This window comes from Mytilus californianus, unplaced genomic scaffold (assembly GCF_021869535.1).
Source record: "Mytilus californianus isolate M0D057914Y unplaced genomic scaffold, xbMytCali1.0.p SCAF_15, whole genome shotgun sequence".
Taxonomy (NCBI): Eukaryota; Metazoa; Mollusca; class Bivalvia; order Mytilida; family Mytilidae; genus Mytilus; species Mytilus californianus.
Genome location: NW_026262637.1, coordinates 21,384,407 through 21,408,481, shown reverse-complemented (window position 1 = coordinate 21,408,481; position 24,075 = coordinate 21,384,407). Strand labels below are relative to the sequence as shown.

The 24,075-nt window shown below is 32.7% G+C and overlaps 1 long non-coding RNA gene across 1 annotated transcript; it reads left to right on the top strand.

Annotated features, from left to right (window-relative positions):
- The first annotated feature begins 1,372 nt into the window (after positions 1-1,372).
- On the top strand, positions 1,373-23,480 carry LOC127725648 (uncharacterized). The gene is made up of 7 exons (XR_007993087.1): positions 1,373-1,414; positions 1,647-1,861; positions 17,137-17,444; positions 17,668-17,783; positions 20,172-20,367; positions 20,847-20,941; positions 23,071-23,480. It is a non-coding gene; the product is annotated as an uncharacterized LOC127725648 (long non-coding RNA).
- The last annotated feature ends 595 nt before the right edge of the window (positions 23,481-24,075 follow it).

Genomic DNA, 24,075 nt, shown 5'->3' with positions numbered 1-24,075 from the left:
TAAGGTGTGTAGAGAGAGTGCCACGCTCTCTGCACGTTAAAGATCCTTGCAACAACTCTTTCTGGGATCTGTAGGTTGCCTGTTGTAATGCAAAATTTCTGTCCCTATCCAATATACCTTCATTTTAGAGTGGCAGTCTAAATTTCCCGACCTTCATCCCCAACGACCTCTATAACAGGACCTACCTATTGTATTTATTGTTAATATGTTCTCGTCCTGAGTGAACATGCATGAATTATTTGCCACTGGATGTTAAGCAACCAACAATTAATCATCTAAAGTTGTCCGTTTATAAATTTAAAGGTTAAAAATTATAAAGAAACTAAGGTTTCAACTCCCTCAGGCAAAGTTGAACCTTTGATGGATTAGGCTATTTTTAGGTCCTTTTTGGTCATATAGCTCTTCAACACTTTCGGTTCTTATGGCTTTCAAATATTTGGCCTGGAGCGTTCCGGATGAAGGTAAATCCAGAAAAGCGCTTCATTTTTTATTAGATATTCGTTCAATTGTTATTGCCAATGGGGAAATAAAACATGGGCGGATTAATCGTGTTTTTTTTGGGTTTTTTTATTGTTTTTCAGTTTTTGTTAATATAGGAGAGGCCTCTATTTTTAGAATATTTGTGTTTAAATTGAATTTTTCGGATTTTTTACTGCTATTCCTCATTTTTTTTACCCCTTTTTTTTAAATTCAGGGGTTCACTTCTGTAATATTTATCAATCATAAAATATCATTGACTGGTAAAACAAAGGTAGCCTGAAATGAAATTGTAAAGGTTATAGGTCCCCTGTACTCGGTTCTGAAGACCGTTTTGAAAAGGACCCAATGATTTCTTATATATCGTAATACTACAATTTTATTGTAAAATGTTTTGAGTGCAGAACATTAGCATTAAATCGAAAATGGTTAAACTTTATCAACATTGTAATATGTTGTTGTGACTTTTTGGTAATATATAGTATTGTTCTTCACTAAATTACAGTTATAAACTAGAAAAACGTCTATTTTATATGCAAAGAATGCCTTTTTTCTTAGTCACATTTTCTTTGAAAAACCCGGACCGTTTGTTAAAAAATATAGACGTTTTAAATAAAATGCTATCGAAAAAACACGGACAATGTAAAAAGCTGAATTTTTAGTGAAATTCAAGAACATTGTGCTTAGTTTGTGCTCAAATATGTATAGTATTCAGAATAAGATAAACAGTCATGAATAAAACGAATATACTTGCAAAATAGCAGTAAATCGATCTAATCGCATATAATATAACTCGAAAAAAGTGGACCGATTTAAAAAAAAAACACGATCTCAGCCGGACACTATACCTACCGTGTAATGGCTCAGTGCCAAGCCTGGTTACTTTTACATATTTGAATAAATCTACCCGGCTGATTCATACAAAGGTATCCGTGAAGTAAGTACAATTTTTAGACAGTTAATTTTTCCTTAGTATTTGGTACAAAATGATTATGAATAATACGTTTTCAGTGTTTTCAGTGACACAAGAATTTGTTTTGCCTTTCATTAACTAATTTAAAAATGAAATCTTAACAGTCATATTGAATAAATGATAAGAACACGAAATATATGTGTAATATAGAATAAATGTCATACATATCTAAAATAAAACTTTTTTTTTATTGAAGGATCACCCTAAGAAATGAGACGACACAGATGGCCGTTGACACATTTTATCATTTATAATAAACTCTTTGTGAAACGGTCATTTAACTGTCCATATCAATTCAGAAATATAACAGAGTTCTGTAAAAGAAGCTCAAAATGGAACGTGTGACCTAATTTGAAAGTCCACATAATATTTTGAAATGTGCAAAACGGAAAAAACGTTTCGATAGAAAAGGTAAGTCTTTCAATTTTGATCGATCGTCACTGATGAATCTTTTGTAGACGAAACGCGCTTCCGGCGAACAAAATTTTGATCCTGGTATATATTTATGAGTTTATTCATAAACTTTTTTGTTTGAAACAATCGACTCTACATTATATTATGTTTATTAAAAGGCCTTATTAAGAAAGCAAAATGGGAATCGGCATCCTCGGGTGATTCCGCTACTCTATTAGGAGGAACAGATCGGCGGAGTTAAGACGCATGCGCAAAATAAGAAACGAACCGCCATCTTGCTAAATTCATAAAAGTGTAAATAGAACTTTTATCCAGTGACTGTTTTAGTTAGAACTGGTACCATTTTATTTATATTTCTAAATCTTTTTTGAGCGGTTTTGTCCCTGCTAGGTTTCAATTCACTCAATCATTATCATTTCATACACCCGACGTAGTTATCGAACACGAAACACACAGTGACCTATACCGCTTTCAAGTTCAGGGACCGAAGTAGCCACGATAATTACTAGGTGTAAATCTCAAGAACAGAGGCAGTCAAACATTGACACTAGCTGTATACAATGTAGATAAAAATGTGAAAAATGATGCATCAATCCCATATGCACCTAACCTCGATTGAGCCAGGTAAGGCAAAATGAAGGCAGCAAGTAGAAATAGCCAAATTAGTGTTGAGGTAAACCATGCCAATTTATTACTTGAGCTCTCAGCGACATGATATGAGGAAATTATGTCCGTAGTCAAAGGATGTCTAGTCTAAAAATATATCCTTATTAAGAAAGCTAAATGGGAATCGGCATCCTCGGGTGATTCCGCTACTCTTTTAGGAGGAACAGATCGGCGGAGTTAAGACGCATGCGCAAAATAGGATAAGACCTGGTAAGGGAACCGGCATGGTTGACGCCATCTTGCTAAGCTCATAAAAGTGTAAATAGAACTTTTATCCAGTGACTATTTTAGTAAGAACTGGTACCATTTTATGCATATTTCTGAATCATTTTTGAGCGGTTTTGTCCCTGCTACGTTTCAATTCACTCAATCATTATCATTTCATACACCCGACGTAGTTATAGAACACGAAACACACAGTGACCTATACCGCTTTTAAGTTCAGGGACCGAAGTAGCCACGATAATTACTAGGCGCAGATCTCAAGAACAGAGGCAGTCAAACATTGACACTAGCTGTATACAGTATAGATAAAAATGTGAAAAATGATGCATCAATCCCATATGCACCTAACCTCGATTGAGCCATGTCAGGCAAAATGAAGGCAGAAGTAGAGATAGCCAAATTAGTGTTGAGGTAAACCATGCCAATTTATTACTTGAGCTCTCAGCGACATGATATGAGGAAATTAAGTCCGTAGTCAAAGGTTGTCTAGTCTCCAAATATATCATTTATGATACTACCAATAAAACCGATAGAAATGGCCTAGTCGTTGAGGAACACATATTAGTAAGAATCTGAATAAAAACAACAGTATAGAATAAACTGTAATATTATCAGTAGTAGAATTCTAATCAATGAAAACGCTTTGAAACTGTTTTATTTTCCATTGGTTGATATAGTCTAACGTTTGATTTTGGCAATTTTTATGAACTTCCTCCTTTTTAGCTCACCTGGCCAAAAGGGGCAAATAAACTTTTCTCATCACTTGGTATCCGTCGTCCGCCGTCGTCCGTTCACTCTTATAAAAGTCTTCTCCTCTGAAACAACTAAGCCAAATTTGACCAAACTTAGTCACAATGAACATTTGTGTATCCAGTTTAAAAAAATTGTCCGATGACCCCGCCTGCCAACTAACATGGCCATCATGGCTTAAAAAGAACATAGGGATAAAATGCAAGTTGTGTCTATTAATTTGAAAACCACTATGAATAGAGAAAATCTGACGGAGGTAAAATTATCAGAATGTTGAGATCTACATATTGTTAGTTTCCATCAAAACTCTCGGACGACTTCTTATAGGAGCTATTGCCCTTAATTGGCCAATTTTATAATTTTCCTTTTCTTTTTTGCCTATTATCTTAATATCTATAAAAGATAAAGACAAACTTTAAATAGCAAAAATAATCAGCAAGACAGGATCTAAAATAAGCTAAATGGACGAACTTGTCAGATGACTCCTTATTATAGTTCTTGCTCTTTCATGATGAATTTTACCAATATTTTGCGTTTTTGCCTAATATCTTAAAAAAATCTCCTCCTAAACTGGTACACTAATTTTAACAAACCTTGCGCACAATCATTATTAGGGTATCAAGTTTTAAAAAAAATGTCTGATGACCCCGCCTGTAACCTAACATGGCCGACATGGCGAAAAATAGAACATATGGAGTAAAATGCAAGTTTTGTCTTTTATCTTGAAAACCGATATGAATAGAGAAAATCTGACTGGAGGCAGAAGCGTTATAAATGTTGAGAACTACCTGCTGTCCATTTACGTCAAACAAGTTTTTCTCATAGGAGTTATTGCCCTTTAATGCCAAATTTTACCAATTTATTTTCTTTCATTTTTGCTTGTTATTTTGAAAACTATAATAGATAACGAAAAACTTTAAATCAAGAAAAATTATCAGCAAGAAAAGATCTTCAAAAAAGTCAAATAGATGAAATCGTCTGAGTTATTACTCTTTAATGACGATTTTTACCTTTTCTGGGGCATTTTTGCCTTTTATCTTGAAAATTATAATAGATATATAGAAACTTTAAATAGCAATTATGAGCAGCAAGACAAGATCTACAAACAAGCCATCATGGCTTAAATCTTAGGTCGACTAGTTACTGTAGTTATTCCTCTTTAAAGATGATTTTTACCATTTAATTTTTGATTTTGCCCTTTATCTTGAAAATTATAGTAGATACAAATGTTGATAGAAACTTTAAAAAGCAAAATTGATCAGCAGGACAAGATCTACAAATACGTCAACATGACTGAAATTGTCAGTTAACTCTTTATATAGTTATTGCCCTTTCATGATGATTATTATAAAAAAGTGGCCATTGTTGAAGTAACAGGTGAGCAACACAGGCTATTCAGACCCTATAGTTAAATTTACCTTGGAGTTCGATTTTTCTTGTTAATACTTTTTAATGCTTAATATTCTACTTGAAGTAGTAAACATACTGAGTCTAAACAAAAGCTTTGATAAACTGACTTCTTTAATTAAGCAAACGTATGGTAAATTAAATTGCTAGTGTACATCTGATAGTACTTACGCCAACTGTACAAATAGAGAAATGAAAAATAGACAGGGTCACATTACCAAGGCCTCTTCAAAACAGACCGTATCCAAAATAAAACATAAAATACCACTACCACTCTACGTCTATTCTTGCGAGATTGGCACACTACAGTAGCCAGTTAACTATAAATGACAATACCATTGCAAAAATAGTCGTTACGTCCACTAACAGGAGTCCGTCAACCGAAACTGATAGTACCGAACCGAAATCATTTAAGGAAACTATCATAAATGGCATACCTACACGAGTGACAAAACAACATATGCTAAAATAATACAGTATACCGACTCCAAGGCAATATGTCCTAAATGCCATACTTAATGCAACACCAACTCAGTGGAATGTTGTATCTGTACTCACTGGTTTCACTACACTTGTTTTAACCTTCTACTTAAGGAATCAAAAGCACTCGGGATGTCAAATAGCTTATATATGTGTCGAGGCTATGTACAAATGCAAGACCTCGAGCTCTTTGACTGATACCTAGCTGTCAATATATTATCTATCATCATTTTCACACCGACAACACTGAATAATTATATAAAAACAGTAACGCTTTGTTCATGGCTGTAGATAAAACCACAAGCAATACTCAAGATGCCGTGTTGGACTCTACCAACAAGAAACGTAACAGGTCGTAAAAATCTGCCCATAGCAATGCACAACTGGTTCATGCAAGCGAATCAGTACAACAAAATTCAGCTTCTTGTGTAGAACTCGTACAAAAACACAGCATGCCTCGACAGAATATTGAGTTTGTGCATAAGTCTGAATTACATAGCAAGGAAAACAGCTCCAATCGATTGAGGGTAAATTAAGTAAAACTTAATTGGACCTCAATCAAACAAAGAAACAACTTGCTGCTGCAAAAGTACTCATTGTCAAATTAGAAGATAAATGTAAAGACATGGAAGAGATCGACACTAATCGTAATCAAAACACGAACATTTTATTGTTGGAGTGTATTCATAACAACGATAACGGACACCATTCTAAAAGTAACTCCAGTGCGCTACATCAGAGTAGTTGTACCACAAAAGTCAGTAACCCAATGATGCAGATATACTAGCATGAACAGCGAATTTGCCAGCTAGAACTTGAGAATGTCCGTATCGCCTGCTGGATGGACAGCAAAAAAAAATCCGGTTAAAATCGAAAACCTGTCAAATCAATTAAACTGAAACCACTGTAGATGTATAAAATGGAAACATTGTCATGGATAAGGATGAAACATTAAAAAAAATAGTAGTCACAGATCTCATGACACTAATGAACACACACACAACCTGCCAAAACTGAAACTATGAAACCTTCAGGTATTGATAACTTAAAAACAGACAACACTGAGACGTCTGAAGCTAGGAAACTTGATTGAAAACCAAGCGAGCAACAGCCATTATTTTGCACAAATAACCAACCTTTTTTAAGTAATGTACCAAACATAAAAAACCGCTCTGGGTGAAACAGAGCCGCCATCAACTAACACTAATGGTATATCGGCAACTGCAAATTATCTGCCAATATAAGATAATAGTAGCAAATCCACTTCTACCCCAGCAAATGATCAGACAACCTATTCCAACAAACTCCGTAAATTTAGGCTGGTATTCTACATCAATGGTTTCCGTTCCAGTAAACCGTGTCTTATGCTATTGAAAAAAAATGTAAGATATTCTCATTTTACAGGAGATTTGGTTATAAATGGAAATGAAAACTTTTGACAAATTACATTTTGTACATATGTCATGTCACATGTGTAGACGACACCAATTCTATTTCATGGATTGGCGAGACACCTGTCTGCTACAAACATGAAATCTCAAACTCAGTTATTGCAAAGCCAGACCAATCATTGCATATTAATGTCATGAAAATGAATATTAAACCCAAACTACTGGTATTAATTGGTGTATATATGCCGTGTAGAGAAGGGCTGATGCTGACAATGGCTACCTCGAAATTTTTTATGAATTTTCTGATATAGTTCTCGGCATAAAACATCTTAACTTAAGTGTTCCTTAAACTTAGATTTCACTAAGAATTCACTTAGTCAAGTAAAATTTTTAAGTCATATGCATAAAATTACTTAAGTCTTCACTTAACTATCGGAACCTTTCTCTAACTACCGTATGATATATGTTAGCTCATCGCATTTACTCATCCGTGCAAAAGTTTGTTTTGATTATTTACAGTGATTGAACAATACATATTTTTTATTAAGAATAGGGATTACATTGATGTTGGTGTGTAAAAAAATTAAAACAATACGTAACCAACTATAATATCCGAACAAATGCCAAATCTGCGCATAAGAGAAAAGGTTGTTTTAATGGACGAGGATGGGAAGAAGAACATATTTGTAATGCAAAACTTCCCCCTACTGTTACACATGCATTGCAGGAGAGATGAAAGGGGCTTGGAAGGGAATTGATTGATTAATTGATGTTTGCTTTACATTATTTTCGGGAACAGCAATATCTCACTGAATATTTCAGGAAATATGAAAAATAATTGAATACGGTTTTAATCATGAATATGTTATATAGATTTATAGATTCGAATTCAGTTGAGTAGGTCTTAAAACTTTTCTGATTTTGTCACAGTTAGTGAAACAAATCCAAGGAAAATGTTCCCTATATCTCTAGAATAAAACTATATAATTGAAATTTAATCAAATGTTACCCCCTCCTCCCAGAAAACAGGAGTTTGCATGACTCAATTTCTTCATCGCTTCCTTCATACTGTTTTGTACAAACAAAGGAAACCAGGCGGTGTAGTTAAACAATATTACGTTCAATGTTATTTATGTAAGCATGCACTAACAGGGGAATCAACAACAAAAAATTATAGCATTAATGCCATGCGTGTCAAAACTGTGAGTACTTTTCGGAATACACAGTGGCGAGATTGAGACATAAGGGGAGAATAAAATTATATAAGTACCCTCTGTTAACTCTTGATTTTGTTGATTATATCATGTATACGTGATTTTATGAAAGTAAAAAGGTCGTTGATATATAGTTATAAGTAGACGAAATACAACTGATATAATATTAATCAATTAAATGGTAGCTAAGCTATCCCTGTTCTGTATAAACGCATACTTTCGACTGATTTTCTCAATTTTTGGAAATTTAAGGTAGGTCTTATACTTAAGTATAATCTTAGGCGTTTTTTTAGTTTAAGATTTTTTATGCATACCACTATGGTAAAAAGGGCGGAATTTCCTTATCTTAAGTGTTTACTAAGGAAAATCTTAACTTGAGTAGCTTCATGCATACGGGCCCTGAAGTATAAATCATCATGACTGTGATATCGTTATTGCTGGTGATATAAATGCAAGTATTGCCAGGGATAAACCAAATAGTAGAGAAAAGCTATGCTTAGATTTTATAATAGAACATTGTTTTTATACTCCTAGAGGACTAGGCCATGATAATACATATGTTCACCCAAATGGAACGAGCTCAACTAAAATCGACGATATTATTGAAAGTGCTCCGAGGCTTGTAAGTTGCAATTTGTAAATACAGCTGTTTCTCAAACCACGCCTCTTTTGGGGAGATATATAATATTTATAGATAACTAATTTTGTTTACGTACTGGTTCCCGGATATGATCTCTATGTTTCATCTTGTAGAGACATAACTTGGGAAGATTACCAGTAAATATACATATTCATAGCGATAAAATTGAAATCTGTGGAAATCCTTAAGTCAAGGTAGGGGTAGTATAGAATTTTAATGTAAGTTTAAACTCTTAGAAGTTCGGGGCATATAAACGTTGAAATATGCCGCACAGCCATATATTTTGACCTTTGAAAGAAATAGTAGTGCATATGAACTTTCCATTCTATGATATATTTTTTTTCAAAACTTCATATTAAAAGTGGTACAGTTTTAGCCGTGAAAGGAGTTCCTATGGGAAATTGCATTGTTGATATTTACAGAAATGCAACCTGTAAGTAACTACAAGGCTCTTCAGTGTCATCCGTATCAACATTACCCATTTCCAGGTTGTATCAAGGTAGAGACTGATATTCATAATTCAGAATCCGATCATCTCTACATTTCCACACAAGGTTAAATAACAAGTTAAGGATTCGTAAATATAAGTCAACGTGCACACATCTTATACGTTCAGAAATTTCACATCCCATATTTTATGGTAATATTCTATAAAAAGCACAAACATGTCGTCATTCACCTCAAAAGCTTACCGAGCCTTTAAAAAGACTTATTCAGAAGGGATATAATTACGATACTGTTGTCAGGTCATTTCAAGATGGCATTTTTTGGAATTGATATTGATTTACTCATAGGGTTTTTGCATCGAAATAAACACATTTATTCTAAAACCAGTTGTTGGCATGATACGGGTTATGTTCTTCTCATTTATTTTATGATGGTATGATACTAAACCCCTAACGGTAGGGATTGTGCTTGATTTTCATATGATGAAGACATAATATTTCAATCAGTTTAATTGAGGTCTGGAGCTGGTATGTCAGTAACTGCTAGTAGTCCTTTGTAAATTTGTGTTGATCATTGTCATTTTGCTTACTAGTTTCTTCTGTTACCTATTCTAACATCGGACTCGGACTTCTTTTAAACTGAGTTTTACTGTGCGTATTGCTGTGTGTTTGTTTTTACAACATTGGTTAGAGGTATAGAGGAGGGTTGAGATCTCTCAAAACATGTTTAACCCCGCCGCATTTTTTGCGCCTGTCCCAAGTCAAGAACCTCTGGCTTCTGTTAGTCTTGTATGTTTTTTTTTATTTTGGTTCATTTGTATGTACCGGAGTTTAGTGTGACGTCCATTTTCGTTGAACTAGTATACATTATTGTTTAGGGGCCAGCTGAAGCCCGCCTACGAGTGCGGGATTTTCTCGCTGTGTTAAAGACCCATTGGTGCCTTGGGCTGTTTTCTGCTCTGGGTTGTTGTCTCTTTGACACATTATTTCAGATATATAAGCAAAAGTACTACAGGACACTGGCCTCAAACCAACTTTTAGAAATCAATTTAGAAGCAACAAACTTTTCTTATGGTGACAATCAAACATCACGAGTGAAATATGTGCATTAGTTATACAGATGTGTAATTGATTTGACAGATTGTCGATGATTTTAACCAGTGCATGTGCTCAATTTAAGAATCGGGGTGAAAAATCGAAATTCTCTCACCATTTTATGCTTGTAAATTTACCAAACAAAAATTTTGGAAGTGGAAATGGGACTCCGTTCTACTCGAAGGCAGCCTGGAGCAGTGTTACGTAAATCTAACTACGAAAAGATCATGCAAGCACACAAGGGTGACGAGCAAATTTTCTGTCGGCTCGTAGCGAACCAATGATGTGATGCCGCAGTACAAACAACGTGCAAAAAGTTGATTAGAATGTATTTACAATGCCTTACAATAATCTGAACGGCTAACCAATTATTTACAAAAAACTGGCTACCCCACATTATAATGAAAATAGTTATCACAACCAAGTTGAACTTGACTGTTTTAGAGGAGATGATACAAGGACTAAACAGACGGATAATAACAGAACTAAATCAGCTAACATTTATCATACCCGGTATTAGATTGCTCGTCTGACCTCCTTGAGCTACCTGAACATTGCAACAGACTGGATTGTATAAGTAGATGACTATGATATGTATGCCCTCAATATTGAACGCAGTACTGCTTTGAACATTCACTATACGTAACTTAACTTGCTGAATATCATACATTTTATGGTTGAGTGATTGAAACACAGTAGGAACCATCCCACTCATAGTATAAATATAGACCTTTTTTTTTTATGTTTTTTTAAATATTTTTAGTAAAGTGGGAAAGTGCTTAATATTTTATGAAGTGTTGCAAATACACTCAGCACCACAGGTTTTATGTAATCTTTGTCCTTTTTTAAGCCTGTCAATTTGAAATATGGCAAAAGGTGGAAACACATATATAAGCAGACTTTTATTTGTGGTCTGGCTCTCTTTTTCATTGGCCAGGTAGGTTTATAATTTCATTGCCATTTCATTTGTTGTGATTTGTGATTTGTACTGACAGGCAATGTTGTTTCGTTGCAAATGAATCATATAGAAAAGCCATATCATACATTTCGACATATTTATAAACTTACACCTACAAAACTACTTACAGCCTTTACAATCATGCTTATCCAAATCTTCTGCTAGGCACTTGAACAAATTAAGATACTTTACCAAGTGCAGTCATAACAAAAGACATTTATATTTACCTCCTGCTGGAATAATGAAAACCAGAAAACTAGTTATATTCATTATATTCATTATATTCTAAGCGTAAATTTCAATAACGAATTTTAGTTATATTTTTGCAGTTCATATATGGGCATATACCTGTTCGATTGTATAAGAGACGTGTTATTTCATTTGAAAATTGTATAGAAATTTCTAATCACATTTATAAAATTTCATATATTTTGCTTCATTGAAGTATGCTATTTATGTCGGTGCTAATTGTATTTACATGCAATAAAGCGACATTAAATCAAATTATCAGGTCATCTTTTCTTTATCATAATCCCATAGAAAGCTCTTATGGAAATAAACTCATCATAGATACCATGACTAAAATTTGTGTACGCCAGACGCGCTTTTCGTCTACAAAAGACTCATCAGTGACGCTCGAATCAAAAATCAAAAAAGTTAAAAGGGTCAAATAAAATACCAAGTTGGAGAGCATTGAGAACAAAACATTCCGAAAGATGTTGCCTAATACAGCTAAAGCAATCTATTCCTGAGGTAGAAAATCCTTCGTATTTCTAGAAATAAAATCAAAGGAAAGGGGAATGCTATTTATCTGTGTTTAACTAGTTACTCTGTATTTCTTATCTTCAACATGTTTCGAGTTCTTAATTAATCATTGTTTTAGACTTATTATCCTCAAACCAACACTTTTTAATTAAAATGATAAGTACATTGTTATTTGTGTGGTTTTTGTCAGTAAATAAGATTACAAAAATGCCCCAAAAATATGGTCCCATGATCACTTACCAAAGATGTCAGTCAAAATGTGACGATCAGGAATAGAACACAATCGGTAAAATACATATAATACCTAGGCCCTCACGCATCCGATATTGCCTAATTTGACCCGACGCTAATTTAATGATTTAGTTGGTAATGTTGGGAATTGTCATCTTAAGATACATTACTTTGAATCAATTCAATTAAGAAATAATTCATGCAAGCCATAGATTTGTTGGAAATTTTCACATGGCCGAGGCCATGTGAAAATGATAACAAATCTATGGCATGCATGAATTATTTCAATTCTAATGGACATGTGCAAATACGGTAATTTGAAAAACTGAAGCGAAGGTAAGATTGCCATGTGTATGGCTGTTCTATTTTACCCCCTGTAAGATAAAAGCTACAAATTTCAAATAAATCTAAGGCTTGCATGAATTATTTCTTAAATAACCATTAAAAAAATGTGTTCAATCCTTATGATTCTTTACTCAAATATTTTTTTTCGTTTGCTACTATTTACTGTCAAATCCACAGTTGACATGTCGTAACTAAGGAGTGAGCCGCCATGTTGACTTGCTGAAATCCATGAATGTGCAAATGATGCAATAAAATAGAAAAAATTGACTGCAATACAAAAAAAAAGGGAGTAAGGCTATAAATATATAACAATATGTTCATATCTTAATTCCTCATCAATAAATATTATGACAGATCTTTTACCACGAAACGTCCAACTAACACATTTAGTATTCTATTATATTCATATGGTAGGCATATCTTCTACACGTTTATGTTTACCATGTTTACCAATTGTTTCAATGAAATGAAATATGAAGACCAACATAAGTATTTTATAACTGTTTAGTAAATTATTTTTATTGTTGTCTCCTATCATGTCTATAGATCGATTTGTTGAAAATGCGAAATCGTTGAAAGTGATCCCCCTTATAAAAATTGTTTATACAAACATAAAAATCAATTTGAACAATCTCATAATTTCTACGGGGCTATGGATTTTTTTCTGAGACAATTTTTTTTTTACATTGAGCAAAATTAACTTGTAATTTTTTCCAGGGCCAATCAAAAACAAATAATTTTTTTCACCATCTATTGAAAACAATCTTTTTTTTTCAATTCAATTTCATTTCATAAACTTGTAAGGACATGTAGATATTCGGTGAACCAGTATATAATTCTGTTTAAAGAATAGGGACCATCTTCAGCTTACCCTTTGGTATGAAGGTGCCATGGCCGTTGATGTAAGAACCATGGATACCGTTTGGTGATATTTTATCCTCATTGGATTGTTTAACTAGTTACTCTGTATTTCTTATCTTCAACATGTTTCGAGTTCTTAATTAATCATTGTTTTAGACTTATTATCCTCAAACCAACACTTTTTAATTAAAATGATAAGTACATTGTTATTTGTGTGGTTTTTGTCAGTAAATAAGATTACAAAAATGCCCCAAAAATATGGTCCCATGATCATTTACCAAAGATGTCAGTCAAAATGTGACGATCAGGAATAGAACACAATCGGTAAAATACATATAATACCTAGGCCCTCACGCATCCGATATTGCCTAATTGGACCCGACGCTAATTTAATGATTTAGTTGGTAATGTTGGGAATTGTCATCTTAAGATACATTACTTTGAATCAATTCAATTAAGAAATAATTCATGCAAGCCATAGATTTGTTGGAAATTTTCACATGGCCGAGGCCATGTGAAAATGATAACAAATCTATGGCATGCATGAATTATTTCAATTCTAATGGACATGTGCAAATACGGTAATTTGAAAAACTGAAGCGAAGGTAAGATTGCCATGTGTATGGCTGTTCTATTTTACCCCCTGTAAGATAAAAGCTACAAATTTCAAATAAATCTAAGGCTTGCATGAATTATTTCTTAAATAACCATTAAAAAAATGTGTTCAATCCTTATGATTCTTTACTCAAATATTTTTTTTCGTTTGCTACTATTTACTGTCAAATCCACAGTTGACATGTCGTAACTAAGGAGTGAGCCGCCATGTTGACTTGCTGAAATCCATGAATGTGCAAATGATGCAATAAAATAGAAAATGAAATAACACCTACTCAAAACTCCATTTCAATTCGATATTATCCAAATTTAGAGCGTACACGTAACGGAATAATCTTCAGCTTGAGAGTTTTTATTCTTATGACGTCATGTTTTCACATGACGTTAATGCGCCAAGATCGTTCATGAAATTTTGCGAAATTTTATTTTATTTGGATTTTATAGATTTTTTAAGATTTTGTGCATTAATTCATTTAGAATAGGGATAACGGTTCTGTAGTTTCTTTATCAATTTCAATTTGAACACAATTAACAAAATCCACAGTGTTTGCACATAGGCTAGGATACGATGGATTTACGTGGGAGGTAAATAGTAACAGCCATCAAGATGTGCATCTCTGAGTCTGCGCTAAGTATAAATATATCGATAATTTTATCACGCTGTTGTTTACAAAGCGAAAGAAGCACGTCATATTATAATACATAAATTAAACATATATATTAGCCGTCACAGTAATCGCTTAGCGACAAAGTGTATATAAAACTGTATTTTACAATTTTTGTATCCGTTGACGAGCCAAATCCGTATTGCCATGCTTTCTCATATCTTGTTTTTAATCACTAGTTTTAACTATGAACACCAGTTTCTTGACAAGAAGTATTACAAATAAAAATGAAAATAGTAATATTTAAAGTCATATGATAATGACAAGTATGTATCACCGAGTTAATCTCATCTGTTGAAAAATCCGTTTTTCTTTTGAGTAAGCATGCATTTACCTGAGACAAATAAAAAAAAAATCTTGGATATAGTACATGAACGATAACATAAACATAGCTTAACTGGTCGGCAAAAATGTTGCACAAATCTGAATTTATTTTTAAAAAAAACATCCTTTCGTGCGTTCCCGTGCTACATTTTTTCCATACGGAACCTATGCTTTTCTATGAAATGTTGCCCCTCCCGTACACCATGGATTGTACTTTTTTAGTGTACAATATTCACTTAGAAAAAAATGATTTGTCAGCTGTTAAAGACAGTTCAAGTCGTGATCCAAATAATTTGTAAGCTGATTTTACATCAGATAACAGTTAACCATAGGAAAACTAAGTAAATTCCATTCATATTACGGACATATGAAACTACTCGTGCCATTACATTGACTGCAATACAAAAAAAAAGGGAGTAAGGCTATAAATATATAACAATATGTTCATATCTTAATTCCTCATCAATAAATATTATGACAGATCTTTTACCACGAAACGTCCAACTAACACATTTAGTATTCTATTATATTCATATGGTAGGCATATCTTCTACACGTTTATGTTTACCATGTTTACCAATTGTTTCAATGAAATGAAATATGAAGACCAACATAAGTATTTTATAACTGTTTAGTAAATTATTTTTATTGTTGTCTCCTATCATGTCTATAGATCGATTTGTTGAAAATGCGAAATCGTTGAAAGTGATCCCCCTTATAAAAATTGTTTATACAAACATAAAAATCAATTTGAACAATCTCATAATTTCTACGGGGCTATGGATTTTTTTCTGAGACAATTTTTTTTTTACATTGAGCAAAATTAACTTGTAATTTTTTCCAGGGCCAATCAAAAACAAATAATTTTTTTCACCATCTATTGAAAACAATCTTTTTTTTTCAATTCAATTTCATTTCATAAACTTGTAAGGACATGTAGATATTCGGTGAACCAGTATATAATTCTGTTTAAAGAATAGGGACCATCTTCAGCTTACCCTTTGGTATGAAGGTGCCATGGCCGTTGATGTAAGAACCATGGATACCGTTTGGTGATATTTTATCCTCATTGGATTGTTGTCTCTTTGACTTAATATTCACCATTTTTTTTATTTCATCGGTTATTTATAATTTTGCCTTTGTGTCGCTGAATACTGAATAGTTTTAGTTGAACTTCAAACTAACTACATGCATGCAACTTCATATTGAGTTTGGTCGAACTAGATAGATGACTATATGGTTGCTGATATTATAAATCATAGAAATTTTATACTGATAGTGATACTATATACATTTGATGCAACTATATATGCTATTAAATGATTTAATAATAGAAACAAACCTTATACTCCCCTGTCACTTTTCAGTCAGAGTTCTTTCTTCTCTTTCAGTTGGTATTAAAATATACACGATGTCCAACTTTTTTTTTTCATGTTTTAAATAAGCAACAATTAATTATTATTTTTTTCATTTTTTAAAAATAATTTTTTTTTTTCTCTTCAGTGATGAGTCAAATTATTATTTTCCACATTTTCCAGAAACAAACTTTTTTTGCTGTATTTAGACCCCTCTACCAAGAAATTTGTTTTGCATGCACACGTATAAAAAATGCGGTTTTTATCCAACACAATCATAGGTTTGAACGTTGTTTTCAATTTAGACTTATTTATATTAATATTAATATATATATAGACATATATGCATTTATCCTCGAGTATAAACAGTTCTTTTGCCTGACCTGTATATATTAAGTTGTTCATTGGTATGACCAAGTAAGCTTAGAAAAAAAAAAAGAGGAAAAAAATATATATTGATGAAATATTGTAAATCACTTCAAATTAACTATCCTAATAAACAATCAATATTAAGAAGCAACTCATTATACTTGAATTATTTTGTATAAATAGAATAAATTGATTACACATGATACGTGTAGTCATTTTAATGTTTTGTCCGTGTTGCGAATAAAAAAGGCATAACATCTTGCATAACTTGTGATAAAAAATGTACTCAGCATTGCACGTATTATTTGTTTGGCCTTCAAAACAACATAAACTTACAGCACAAAATAATAGTCAAGCTTTTTATCTGGTCTTTATTTATTTGCTTCCTAGTTTTTATGCATAAAGTTCACTTTTTTGCAAAGTTCTAGTTACTTTCCCTGAATGTTTCAGCTAGTGTATTCATCTTTCAGTGATTCTTCTCCGTGTTGTTACGTCAAAACCTCACCGGCGATATTAAATGAAACTGTAGAATTGTTTTGTCAAGTTGACGGTCAGTTAAACGAAAGCACAACTAGAAAATGGGAAAGAGGTGTGTTGATCTTAACTTCTAAAGACAAATCTATCGATTCTTCCAAATTCAAAGAAAGAAAGACAGACGATGGATTTGCTCTTCAAATTATCAAATTACAGGCTTCCGACCTCAACAAAGAGTATACCTGTGTGTACGGCTTTAAAAGATGTCACTTTAATTTGACAATCAATCTAGGAAATTTTGAAGGTAAGCTAATGTTCACATAGAAATAATAATATTTGGTGTATCTGACAAATTTCCAGAATTTTTAATTTGTTCAATTGATACAAATGATTGAAACAAATTGCGTCAGTAAAATTGCATTGATGGAAGAAATTGAACAAAAACTTAATAGAAAAATAGACCTTTGACAAAATGTTAACAATGTTTTATCTGTAGAATTCTAAAAACAGTTTTCTATATTTTACAGTTCATCCAGTAAACAAAACTGTGACAACGACATGGAACGAAGCAGCCGGAAAATTAGAAGTGCAAATAAAGTTTTCCTTAGTATACCCTAAACCACGGTGCGAAGTTATTTACAATGTAAGATAAGTTAAATATCAATACAACATTTCTGCTAGTCTGCAATGATATATAACTGGAGAATGAGTATATTAGGTGTAGTTGATACAAATAAATTGGTGACGATGAATTCTTTACAAAAGACACAACTATCAGAGATGCCCAGCAATATTCTTCAGTTACATTAATTAATTCAAAAAGAAGAACAATAAAGCTTTAGTGTTATCTTTCTTTTGAAAACAAACTTAATATAGTATAAATTCATCGGGCTTAGGTAAGGATTTATTCCTCCTGATATAACATTTACTAATTGGATATTCAAGTTATTTTTCCTACTTTGCATAATTTTAAACAATATGTAACATGTGTAAGGCAAACAATATAGTACAGTTTCGTAGCTTTGTTTGTAATTCAACCATAAAGCACTTGCGCTGTGCTGCTTGAAACTTTGGAAGCGGATCCTATCAATAAGGAGTATTATGTGTATATACTTATCAAAATAACCACTGTTTCTAATCTCCATTCAAACCAATTCAAGCTCACAGCTATCATCTCGGATATTGCCAGTCAAAGACGTTTTAGACCGGTTTGCATTGGAAAAGATGAACGAAGAAAACATCCTTTCTAAAACATTCCCTTGTAAACAAAATCTCGATGCCATCAACTTAGGCAATATCCTTCATCATAAATCAGTTAAAACGAAAACACATTCCTACTTTATTGATCAGTTTGTACATATCATTTCTTCATCCTATAAAGTTTCAATTACAAACACGTGTTGCATATCAACATTGACGGCTTCAATCATAAACCTCGTGATTGCAACTGTCCTAGTTCTCCATTCATATATAGTTCGGCTTGTCAGTGGGTCACGTTATTACTGATGACCTGAAGATTGTCAATAATACATCTCTGCTAATTATGTTATCCAAAGGCCTGAAACGTCGCGATCCTAAATCAATCAATTTGAAACCCAGCTTTAAAATACTGATTAGAATTCCAATCAAAGATGAAAAACTAGATCTTTCTTCCCTGTATTGGATACCTAAATTACATTTGTGTCCTTACAAACAATGATATATTGCTGTGTCTTCCTAGTGTTCCGTGAAACCTCTTTCCAAAGTATTTACATTAGTTTTAACAGCAGCCAAAGCCGGGCTTTAGAGTTATTGTAAAACGACCTACTTTAGAGAATCAGATGCGGATACTTAAAAAATTCCAAAGATCTGTTATATTACACACAGGCAAAATCTCTTTCCTCTTTCATTAGTATAAAAACATTTGACTTTTTAACCCTTTACACGAGAATTCCCCATTTCAAACTTAAAAAAGATTGAAAGAATTTTGTGATTCAATAAAAAGAATGGCCATTGTAGAAACAATTATCGTGTTAAATGCAGGGGAAAACCGTAGTTTCTTATAAAAACAGCAACAAACAAAAAAACTCTGATTCGAACAAAAAAAATCTCTTAAACTGATACTGTCAAGATGCTTGCGTTTTGGAAAAGTGTTTTTTTTCAACAAACAATCGGCATTCCCATGAAAAATAGCTGTACTCCTCTTCTTGTCGACTTGTTCCTTCATTCATATGAGGCAGTCTTCATACATGAGCTTCTTACGAGTGCTGAAAAGAAGCTAGTATTATCCTATTTCTACACGTTCCACTATGTAGATGATGTCCTTTCATTAAGTGACTATGCTGAACGCATATCCACAGATGCAGGCAAAGTTGAATTTCCTGTATGACATATTGTTCCGAGCATTATATTACACTTACGTGGTTCTTATAAGACCAGAAAGTACCAGTTTGTTTAGCATTTTTAGCTGAAGAATAAATGGCATTTGGTATGTTTTTTCTTCATATCCTTTCTGAAAATATAACTTATTTCTCATTTAGTTAATTTCAATCGGTTACCTAAGTTCTGTTAATGTTATTTATCAAACAAACTCCTATCATGGAATATGAATACAACATTTCTATCTAGGTAGACACCTATTTATCAGGGGGGGGATCACAAACATATAGTGATGTTCATACTTCGGTCAGTTTCCAGAAAATATCTTTTGTCGTAAAGACAGTATTGTTCGGACAAGTCAATTTTCCTGACGTGAATTATATGTAAAATGACTTAAAATTTGAATAAGCTGTAATTTATTAGGTTCAGATCGACATTTTTAAAACTTCTAGAACCATTCAGTCTAAAATTATTTCATTTGCACTGTACACATTTATTTTGAAGCTTAACATTTATGCACAAAGCGCAATTTCCTTACTTCTGCTTTTAAAACAGAAAGTTTATACTTTTTTTTTTGGGGGGGGGGAGGTCTGCTATTTCAATGACATATACGCTCATATTCCTTTTATTCACATATATTAAACACTAAACTAAAGTTTATTTAATCTTTCAGGAGAAATACTCGGCCAAGTCAAAGTCCATAAAAACAAGGTCGCATCATGTTGGTGTATTTTATTCGACAAACATAACAGTTGAAGAAAGCATTGGTTCAGTGTGCATTAAAAAATTAAAGATTACATGCACTGTAGGATCTAAAGACTTTGTTATCAAAGACTATACAAGCCCTACCAAAAACTGCAAAAATGTCGGTTAGTTGAAATACTGTCTGTCAAATCGATTTAAAATTTAATACACAGTTAGGTGTGAAGATGCAACAATATATATTTTTTTTTTAAATTAAGTTATAATTTACTTTACTTGTCGATAATGTAGCGCTTCAACTCGGTATCAACTGTTTTTGCAATTTTGTTGCTGACATACGGTTTTCATAACCGTCATTATTTATATTTTTCAAATTTAATTGTCATTAATTTTGGGCTAAGCTTTTTTTAGATAATGGACGGTTAGTGAATCATCTGTACAAACAAAAGGAATAAGTTTAATAATTATGGAAGAGTATCATGCTTTTTACCTTCCGATGAAATTGTTATTCTTCTCAGTTTTTTCTCACGTTTATTTAGATATATTTATCATTAACAAGAAGCATAGATATTTTCGTGAATATTGCACACCTTATGTTTCTCTTCTTTTGGTAATGTGTTTGCACGAAGTATATAAATAATTTCAGGCAAAAGGCAAGTTGAATTTGAAAGCCTATGTGTTTTGATCGCTTTGGTGTTTGGTATTTATTATGGGTTTTGACGCAAAACATACACTAGAAGGGTAAGTGACATTGGCATATTTATCAAAATTAAGCAAATATTATGTAAATAATAAAGTAATCATAAAAAGAATCACTAGAACTACCAAAAATACTCGACACTGCAACATAACACACCATTCAAGTCGTGACCTTCAGAGAAAAAAGACAAACAAACAAAGATATACAATCAAGATTGCTTGACCTGCATGGCAAGGAACAAAATGGACCAATGTTGCGTTTGAAAAAATCTCCCCAACTGCCTATCTACACAACTGAAAGAAATCAGAAAAAAAATAAAAATCAACAAAACTGAATCTCTTATATTAATCCGGATAGTTTTACCTCAATAGTAAGATAGTTCATTGTTATGATTAAGTATTCTGTATTTTTTGTAAAGTCTTTTCAACATCCAGACTGATTTTTTCTTCTTACTGTTCTGATTCTTGCTCCACTTGTTGGTTTTATTTAGAGGAAACCCACATCCGTCGTTTAAATAAAAAACCTGAATCGCTGTGTGCCAAGAAATGGAAAAATTATCATATTTATATGACCATTCAAGGTCAAAGACAGCGAAAAAGTGAAAGGGTACAAAAATTATCAATTAAAAAATATGGAAACAGACCACAATTAAAACTTAGCCTTGTCATATATAATTAGCATCAAACTTGCAGGCGACATCTAAAGTTTTGAGTTGGGAGGTTTTTTAAAATCTACATGTGGTTTCCGTCCCGAGTTTTAAAGTCAATAATTTAAAATGTTCATTTATCATACGCTTAACGAGTCTACATAAAAATAAGGAGATGTGGTATGATTGCCAATGAGACAACTATCTGCCAAAGTTCAAATGTAGTGGATGTAAGCAATTAAAGGCAACCGCACGACCTTCAACAATGAGACAAACCCATACCGTATAGTTTGCTATAAAAGGTCCCGACATGAAAATGTGAAATAATGCAATTGAGGAAAATATAACAAAAGAATTTACTAAAAACAAATATGACAGACATGAACCAACAACAACCACTGAACTACAGGCTCCTGGCTTGGGACAGGCACATAAGAATGTGGAGGGGTTAAACATGCTTTGAGCACTCAACCCTTCCTAACCTGGGACATTGGTATTACAGCACAACATAAGAACAAACTGAAAATATCAGTTGCATTTGCTTAACTCAAAAGATCGGTATGAGACACAAAAACAACTAACATAAAATCGATAGCCACAAAAAAAAACCGAATTAAGAGTACTCGCAGTTACTGAAACTAGTTCAAAGCCAATTACAACTAATAAATAAATCATGTTTTACAAGACTTAAGTCCGGTGTTACCGGGAAATGTTTCCTAACGTCTTGTATACGGTCATCCAATCTTAAGGGAAACGTCTTTTAACCCTCACTTTGCTTGGAAATTTTAATTCAAATAATAATGAAGAAACAACTGATAAGAATTTTCCTATCCCTGCATTATTTCAGGCAACTGCAGTAGCTCAAATGGTATGAATTGATTTATATTTTTTTCAAGTGTGATCTAACTGAGTATGATTAGAAACTTTCTCACATGCATTTGTCTGTTAATTTTCATACTTTCATTCTTCCCTTCATCATAGGCAATTATATGGTTAACGCAGGTTATCAATTGAAGGAGCATCCGGGTAACCGTCAACGACATAGCAACCAAATCCCATAGTCTATAAAAGTTTTTCAAAAATAAACAGAAATATCAGATCTGCCAACAACAACAAAATCAGGAAGAATGGGCAGAATTTTCCAGATGTGAAATAATTGTATTTTCGTTGTACAGTTTTAAAATTCATTACTGAGCAAAATCTACAAGTCAGTTTTTGGAACTTAATTTGTATAAAATTTTGAACTCAGAAGGACTATTAAATATGCATTTATTGTGATTATGCTGTAACAAAGTTTCAGTCCAATTCATTAACCATGGTCGTTCCATGAATAGTTTGTATGTGCATTATAAAAGGAGGATAAAAGTAAAGCTGTTTTTGTCAATGAATAGAAGAAAAAAGTTTAACATTTACTACACAGATTGCTCTATCTCGATCACTTTTATCATTCTCAATATTTTTAATTTATCAAGTCAGAATTCTGTACGTTAAGGAATTTGATTAAGGTTATTTTTTTAATTCTAGGTTTCAACACGAATGGTGATTTGGTCAGTTTGAACAGAGACAGAGGAAATTCGCGTATACGAGTTATAACTAACACAAAAGAAATTTTTCATTTGTTTTGTAAATTTTATGATTTGGATGCTTGGCTTTGCTCTTTATGGATAATATGTTTGTACTTTCAGTATCAAATTTGGTCTTCTAATAGTACAGAATTATTACTTATGTAGTTATTTAAATTCAAGTGAATTGGAAAAACAAACATAGAATGCAACAGAAGCAATGTATGAAGTTATAAAAATGAGGCATATATCATAATTTATTAATTGAATGTCAAATAAGACTTTATATTAATAAAAGGTAAATCTATATACTTCTGAGTGAAATAAGGGAGATAATAAGCTACTTCCGGTGAAGTAGATGTCACTTCCGGTCTCATATAATAGTTTCTTTCACACTGATTCCAAAAATATATAGTTTCTATATACTTTTGCTTGTAAACCAGGAGATAATTGGCCACTTCCGGTTTATCGAAAGTGATTTTTAGTCTTCAGTGATAAGTTAATGTATTAAAATTACAAAATATATGGATTCCGAGTACTTTTCCATGAAGAAAGTGCAAAAATGGCTACTTCCGGTTTTCTCAAGGTCACTTCCGGTTGTCATTTTTCAAGGTCATATTTCATCCAACCTTTTGTAAAAGGTCATATGGCTTTATAATGAACCAAGTTGAAGTAATAATCAATTAACCTTATAATTGGACATTTCAGGGGCACTTACTCCTATAAGATGCCATTAGATCGTTTCAGACCAAATGTAACATATCTTCATTACAATAAAGTAAACATTTTGCACTTGTTGATTCATACATATCTTTAAAAGTGTTTGAGAAAATGCAAAAAAAAAAGGAAAAGTCAAAATTGAGAACTTGATCCTGACCTTTGACCTCATTTTCTAAGTTAGGACCTAGGGACCTCAAATTAAAAGATTCCAGGGTTATACGGTTAACGGTTTATGAGTTAAAAAAAC